The 6870-nt window shown below is 43.3% G+C and overlaps 1 long non-coding RNA gene across 1 annotated transcript; it reads left to right on the top strand.

Annotated features, from left to right (window-relative positions):
- The first annotated feature begins 1432 nt into the window (after positions 1-1432).
- On the top strand, positions 1433-6670 carry LOC110207302 (uncharacterized). Its single transcript, XR_002324129.2, has 3 exons — positions 1433-1688; positions 3591-3673; positions 6438-6670. It is a non-coding gene; the product is annotated as an uncharacterized LOC110207302 (long non-coding RNA).
- The last annotated feature ends 200 nt before the right edge of the window (positions 6671-6870 follow it).

The raw sequence follows: 6870 nt of genomic DNA, 5'->3' as shown, positions 1-6870 counted from the left end.
GAGAACATATTGGAATGGAGGCTCAAGCTGATAGCAACACTATAATTTAGGGGCGCCCTTAGAACCCCGAGGGGGAAGTATAGCTATCCAGTCCTCTGGGGATTCAACTTGTGAGTACGAGTGGGAAAGGCAATAAGGACCCTCCAGTGTATGGAAGCCTATATTAGTGAAGTATTATCGAGCCCATAGAAATCAGGTTGTGGACTTTTCTGTAGTTTCCTATCCAAGGTAGCTAGAACTCATACTCCAGCAGGGCATATCCCAATAGTATCAGAGATGTTGAGAGCAACTGAATGACTGACCAAGGAGAAATTCTTTCTTAAGTTGTCCTCAACATTATTAGGATTGATCCCTGGTGGTAAGGTGTGGGAGGATGGTGTGGTATAGACAAAAAACGCTAGATGTGAAGTCAGAAGGCTCTGGTTCTAATCTCAGTCATTTCCTTCCTAGGCTCCTCCTCTGTGAAAAGAGAGAGAACTATAAGAGTTCTAAAGTTCCTTCCAGACCTAAATCCTGTGAGAACTATGATGTCAGGAAATTGTATTCTCCCACCTCTCCATGCAAGCTACCTCCCCCCCACCTCACACCTACTCCCCTACACATGCATCCTCCAAGTGACTTCAACCTGACTTTGGCTGTCCTAGGTCTCCTTCCTACATCTCTGTTTCAACCTGGCTTTTCTCCCAGACTCATGTCCTGCCTTTGCAGGTAACCACAGGACTTGAAGCCAGAAGGCTTGGTTTCAAATCCAGACTCTACTAATTAGTTAAGTTTGCCAGAAGGACTCAGAGGCTGTGGCTTGCACCCCTGATTATGCTCTCTTACCTTGCATCTTTGCAATGCCTTTAAACAGGAATGTGAATGTGTGTCCCACTGACAACCCTTGGGCAAGTAACTTACTCTAACTCCAGGCCTCAGTTCCTTCATCTGTAAACTCAAGGAGTTGAACAGAAGGATCACGAAGTCCCCTTCCTGTTTAAATGCAAGGATTCCACCATCTCTACCTAAGAAGAGTGACTTAGACTCAACATGTCCTGAGCCGAGCTCAGCATCTTCCTCCTCCCTTAGAACCCACTTGTTCTGCCCAGGTGAGCATTGCAAACGAGGTCTCTTAATTTCCTTAGTTTAGTGGCAGGTAGGGCCCTCCTGATTTCACAGCCCCTTTACACTGGAAGAATCCTTAGCTAAAAATATTCCATGTTCCCTTCTCATTGCCTCAATACCTCTCCCACTCCCCACTACCCCTTGCTTCTTCTCCTCCCCCTTTCTTTTCCCAGACAGCCAAAGGGATAAACGGCTGAGGATTGGGAGCTGGTGGGGGGGGGAAGTATTTCTTCTAAACATTACATAGTGTTTATCTAAGGGTAATTCTGCCACTAAATTATTTGCAAATGTTCCTCACTTTTTTCTTTTTTTTTTTAGGATTTGGAGCCAATTTGTAATAAGCAAGAGCAGTTTGACCCAGATTAAAAGATACAATTAGTCTGTCTGAATGGTAGACCTAAAAAAGCACTCCTTACAACAAGTTATTGTTTTATGACAAAGGAAGATATCTTGGCAGAACAATAAGGCCACTGCCACTGATAAGAGCCTTGTAATTTACTCAAAACACTGTAAGAGATTCAGTGGAGAAATACAAGAAGCCCCCAGAATTAGGGACATAGAAACACGTCTTCATAGGAATGAAGGTAAGGCATCTTTCCCGAGAAGAGATGGTGTGGGGTCCCCCAATCTCTGTGTGCATTAGGAGGTGCAATCATGATGGGGGATGGGGTTTTTTGTCTTTCCTTTCTGCTTTGAATGTCTAAAGTTTGCTGTCCTGGAAATGTGTCCCTGGTAGAGTTGCCAACCACACGGGACCGCCCTGAATTTGAGACAAAAGTTCCGACTCTGGGCTGCCAGCTGTCCTGAATTGGCAGAGGGTGGAGAGATTTTGGAATGGGCTTTATTCCTGCTAATAAGGGCTTCAGGAATGCAAGGCAACCCCCTCCCTTTTTTCTTCTCTTTGGAGATGCATACCTCTCCTCTGAGGGATTGGGGGGAGGGGGAGAGAGGCTCAATTGAGTCTAAGGAGCATCTCACCTCCTTTCCTTGGTGTACGCCCCCAAATCAGTTTCCTCTTTGCTTCCTGCCAACCTTCATTTTCTCAGTAATGCCATCCCAGGGCCTTTTTTGCAGAAGGGGTGGCATAGACACATATCCGTGACTCTGCACATCAAGAGTCCCAACCCCGAACAGCCCTATCTTTCTGATTCTAAGAAACACAAAGAGAAGGAAACTCGCTCAGAGCCTTAAAAACAAAACATTTGGTTCCTGGGTGAACCCCAGGAATCAATGGGGCAAGTGGTAGTGATTACAGATGAAAATGCAAAGAGCAGGTTGGGTCTTTCCACAGGAAAGAGTAGTTTGACTTCATAGAGCCTTAGTCATTTGAACTTAATGTAGTTTAATTCTGTTGAATTCAACTGAAATCAGCAAACAATTATGAGACCCACCATGGTTGAAAAAAATTTCTGGACTTTAATTCAGGGAAGACATGCATTCAAATCCTGGCTCTGATACTTACTTCCTAGCTGTTTGACTCTGGGCAAATCACTTAAAATGTCTAGGCCTCAGTTTTCTCATCTATAAAATGGGGATAATAATACCTGTAGCACCTACCTTACGTAGTTGTATTGAGGCCCAAATGAGAACTAGAGTACTTTGCTGACGGCAGGCTGTCATAATGGATGGTGAGTTGATTTTAATCAAGAAGACCTCTGCCACATACTAGATATGTGACCCTGGACAAATCACTTAATCCCACAATGTACCATGGAACTTTCTCTTTTTTTGGGGGGAGAGGGAGGCAATTGGGGTTAAGTGACTTGCCCAGGAGCATACAGCTAATAAGGGCCCTGAGTCCAAGGCACTGCGCTCTACCCACTATGCGACCTAGCTGCCCCACCAGAAATCTTTCAAAGTGGAAGAGATGGAAATTCTTTTTTGGGAGCTCCCTACACAAATGGAATCACAGGCCTGGTCACCAAAATAAAATACAATAAAATAAATATCAAGAGCCTTGGAAAGCCTCTAGTGCTATATAGATGTAGCTACTATTATTCATAAACTTTTTAGAGGGATCTAGTCAGCTGCTGCTGGGGTGTCACACAGCTATTGAAATGGCCTAGAGCCCCATCATCCCAAAGCAGGGTTCAAGGAGGAAAGACTGTCACTAAGAGTGAGGGGAAAGGCCTAGGGGCAGTTAAATGAACCAGTCCTAAGGAGTCAGAGGTCTGGCTTGTAACACCCACTTGGCTCTCAGTTCTTGAAACTCTGGATGCCTTGGGCTAGGAAGAAGGGTTTGTCTCCCACTCTGCTACTAAATCATTGACCTGAGATCGCTGTCTTTTTTTATCTTGGCATCTCGCTGTTTTCCAGTCAATTCAGTTCAATGTAATAAACACGTATTAAGTTTTCTGTAACCTCTTCACAAATATCTATATCACAAAATACACAATACCTGTAAGAAAGATGCAAATTGTTATGGGAAATCCCAGTGGGAAAGGTCACTACATAATGTACTTTGTTCACAATAATCCTTTTTTAAGGTAATATAAATGTAACCAACCCGACTTTGCAGCTGAAGAAACTGAGGCACAGAGTGAGTGACTTATCCAAAGTTGTCCAGCCAGTGAGTATCTGCCCCTAAGCTTATACTGACTCTCTTCTCGCTCTCAATTTTTCTCAATGTGTCTGTCTCTGGCTCAATATCTATCTCTGGTTTTTTCTTCCTTTATACCTCTCTCCATCTTTCTCTGTTTCTTTGTTAGTCTTTCTGAAATGGTTCATTACCTAATCCTTCCTTATTTCAAAGCTAAGTAATTCAACCTCTCCCAGGGGCGTTTGCATTTTGAAAGAAAATCACAGGTTGAAGGCAATGCTTAAGCTAAAAGTGGAGACTCTGGCACAGCAGCGGAGGGGTCAGGAGACCTGGATTCTTGTCCTCCCCTCTCTGGCTTAGGAAATGTCATTTATGCATTCTGAACTTTTTAATTTCCCTCTCTTTTGATTGAATGATCTGTTTTGCTTGTGACTGGACCAGTGATTTCATTGGTGTAGAAAGCTTCCAATGAGGAACTGCCTTGACAGGTGCAGAAAGTTGCTTGGGGTGGGGTAAAGGCATTAAGAGATTGGTCAAGTGACTTTCCCAGGATCACACACAGTATCTGGCAGGGGGCAGATTCTTGAATCCTTGTCTTCCCAACTAACTATATGGCTGGCTCTTTAGCCAGCATGCCATGGTTTCATCTGATTGGTTCAGTGTTAGATAAATTGCAAGAGTGCAAGAAAATGACCCTCAGGTCACAGAATTTCAGGGCTAGAAAGGACCTGGGAGGCCATTAGTCAAACATATACCTGAGCAGAAATCTGCTCTGCAGTATCTCTGGCAAATCATCAACCAGCCTTTCCCTTGATGGGGCAAATAACTAGCTCCAAGGCAGTTCATTTCATTTTTGGATAGTTCTAATTGTTATAAAAATTTTTCCCTCACATAGAACTAAGGTCTACTTCTCAACATATTTTACCCACTGCTTCTGGTTCTGCTCTCAGAGGATAAACAGAGAAAGCCTAGCCCCTCTTTGACATGACAGACCTTCAGATACTTGGGAAGAAGCTATTATATCTCTCCCCTCTCTGCCTGCCATGCATTCTCCAGAATAAACAGCCCCAGTTCCTTCCAAAGCTTCTTCTATGGCCAAAGAAATCCCTCAAATGCAAACCTCCAAGTCTTTTCTGTGTTTAAAATCCTAAGTGATCATTAATGATTCTCTAGTAGTAGCGAAATTTCAAGCAGTCTGGGCCCAGGTTGTGGCAGATATTTGGGGGCAGGATAGCTTCTCACTAGTCCCTGCTATCTCACCTACCACCTGACCTATGAATCATAGTACTTGGTGTCCCAGGTGATGCTGTCACTGTCCCCAGCCAGGACAGGCAAGCTGCTCCCCAGCCCTGTGGCACTGACTCCGTTAGTAACTGGATGAGAAATTACAGCAGGTTCTCCTGTTATGATTCTTTCATGCATCTTTGTCAATGGTGGTTTACATTCTGGGATTGAAATCATTTGTTTCCTGTTTGCTCACAGCTTCAGGCTTTTCTTGTTTGCCACCATGGATTTACAACTCTTCCCCCTCCCCCGGGGGAAACCACATCTAAGGAAAAGAAGGATTATAAGGCTTAATACTTGCAGCTCACAACTTGTAGCACAGATCTTGCTACTGTCAGGGAGCTGGGGGTATGGATAGGGGGCAGAGTCTGGGGCTGAGATTCATAACTAAAGACTCCTTGGAAATGGAGCAAGGAGAGGCCTCAGCCTTGGAATGGGCTCTGGTAGTCCACAGTGCTATGACATCAAACCCAAAGGGCATTTTGCATTACAAAATAATATGAATAATATGAATATGAAACTGAGACATACTTCTTGTCAGTGTAGGACTCCCTCTCACCCTAAGGGGAGGAACAAAAGCATGCCCACCCCCCCCCCAAAATAGGCATAGTTTCAAGGTGACCAGGTGACAGAGGCAAGGATAAGAAGATGGAGCAGGAAGGAGCCAAGACACACTCAAGGGATTCCTTTCCATCTTTACTTCTGCGCATCCTGATATCACATTTCTATTGCCACCTCTACGAGTTGGTCAGTAGGAATGGTCCCCCATGGTATGCCTCAAGGGATGGGTCAACTGGAATACTCTTTTGAGGGTGTGCCTGTTCCCTTAGTCCTCTAAGCAAGCCTATGACTGGGGATGATTGCTTTCTCTTCTTAGAAGCCCAGCTGAGTATTATCTCCTCCATGAAACCTTCACTGATTGACTGTTCTCCCCTTTCCTAGCCAACTCAGAGTAATTTCTTCTTCAAATCTTGAAGGATACTTCGACTTTTTCTATTATTCTAATTGGTATATAGTTATTTGTGTACAGATCTTCTCCCCTACCCCTCCCTAGACAAGCTATTTAACCTCTCTTCTTCATTCTGTAGGGATGAGAATTGAATCTGCCTTTAGTCCACACTACTGTCCCTACACTGACAAGGCCTGGATTACCATTCCCACACTGACATGAGTTTTGACATTTCCAAGTGCCTACATGTCAAGGCTGGAATGATCCTTATCACTCAATTAAACAGACAATAAGTTGCTGTTTCTCCCTCCCTCCCCATTTTTGTACATGCTTTTCAGTCAAACAGAATTGATCAAACTCTTTAGAAATCCAAGAGGTTAAGTACCTCGCCCAGGGTCATGCAGCTATTAAGGTCTAAGATAGGATTCTAATATTGGGGAAAGGGCTTTAATACTGCTAACTTTAATGCCAGTGACTCATATTAATATAATACTTTGTTTCTTATACATTCTTCAAAACAATCCTGCGATATAGAACAAATTTTATTTACCCATTTTACAGATGGTGAATCTAAGGCTCAGAAAGCATGAGCTCATCGTCAAGCAGATTTGAACCAAGGTCTATTGATTCTAAATCAAACACCCTAATTTTATGAATGAGAAAACCAAGGCACAAAGTAGTCATGTAATTTGACTAAGGTCACAAGGGGAATCAGAAACAAACTCTGCATGGAAGAAGGTCATTCAAGATGATTTCAGAATATCTGTCAAGATCAGATCCCTAGACTAATAAACACTGAGATCTATGTCTAGGTCATATTTATGTCACATTTTTCTGACATATAAAGCATTTAACCTACATACATTATCCTACTTGAACGTCACAATAATCCTGTCAAATAGGTATTGCTATTATTTCTATTTTACAGATGAGGAAACTGAGGCTTGTAGACATTAGGTGATTTGCTGAGTGTTTGAAGGGGTTGCACCTAGAT

This window comes from Phascolarctos cinereus, unplaced genomic scaffold (assembly GCF_003287225.1).
Source record: "Phascolarctos cinereus isolate Bilbo 61053 unplaced genomic scaffold, phaCin_HiC Scaffold_2;HRSCAF=192, whole genome shotgun sequence".
Taxonomy (NCBI): domain Eukaryota; kingdom Metazoa; phylum Chordata; class Mammalia; order Diprotodontia; family Phascolarctidae; genus Phascolarctos; species Phascolarctos cinereus.
The sequence above is the reverse complement of the archived record's forward strand: the minus strand, read 5'-3'. Positions and strand labels throughout refer to the sequence as shown.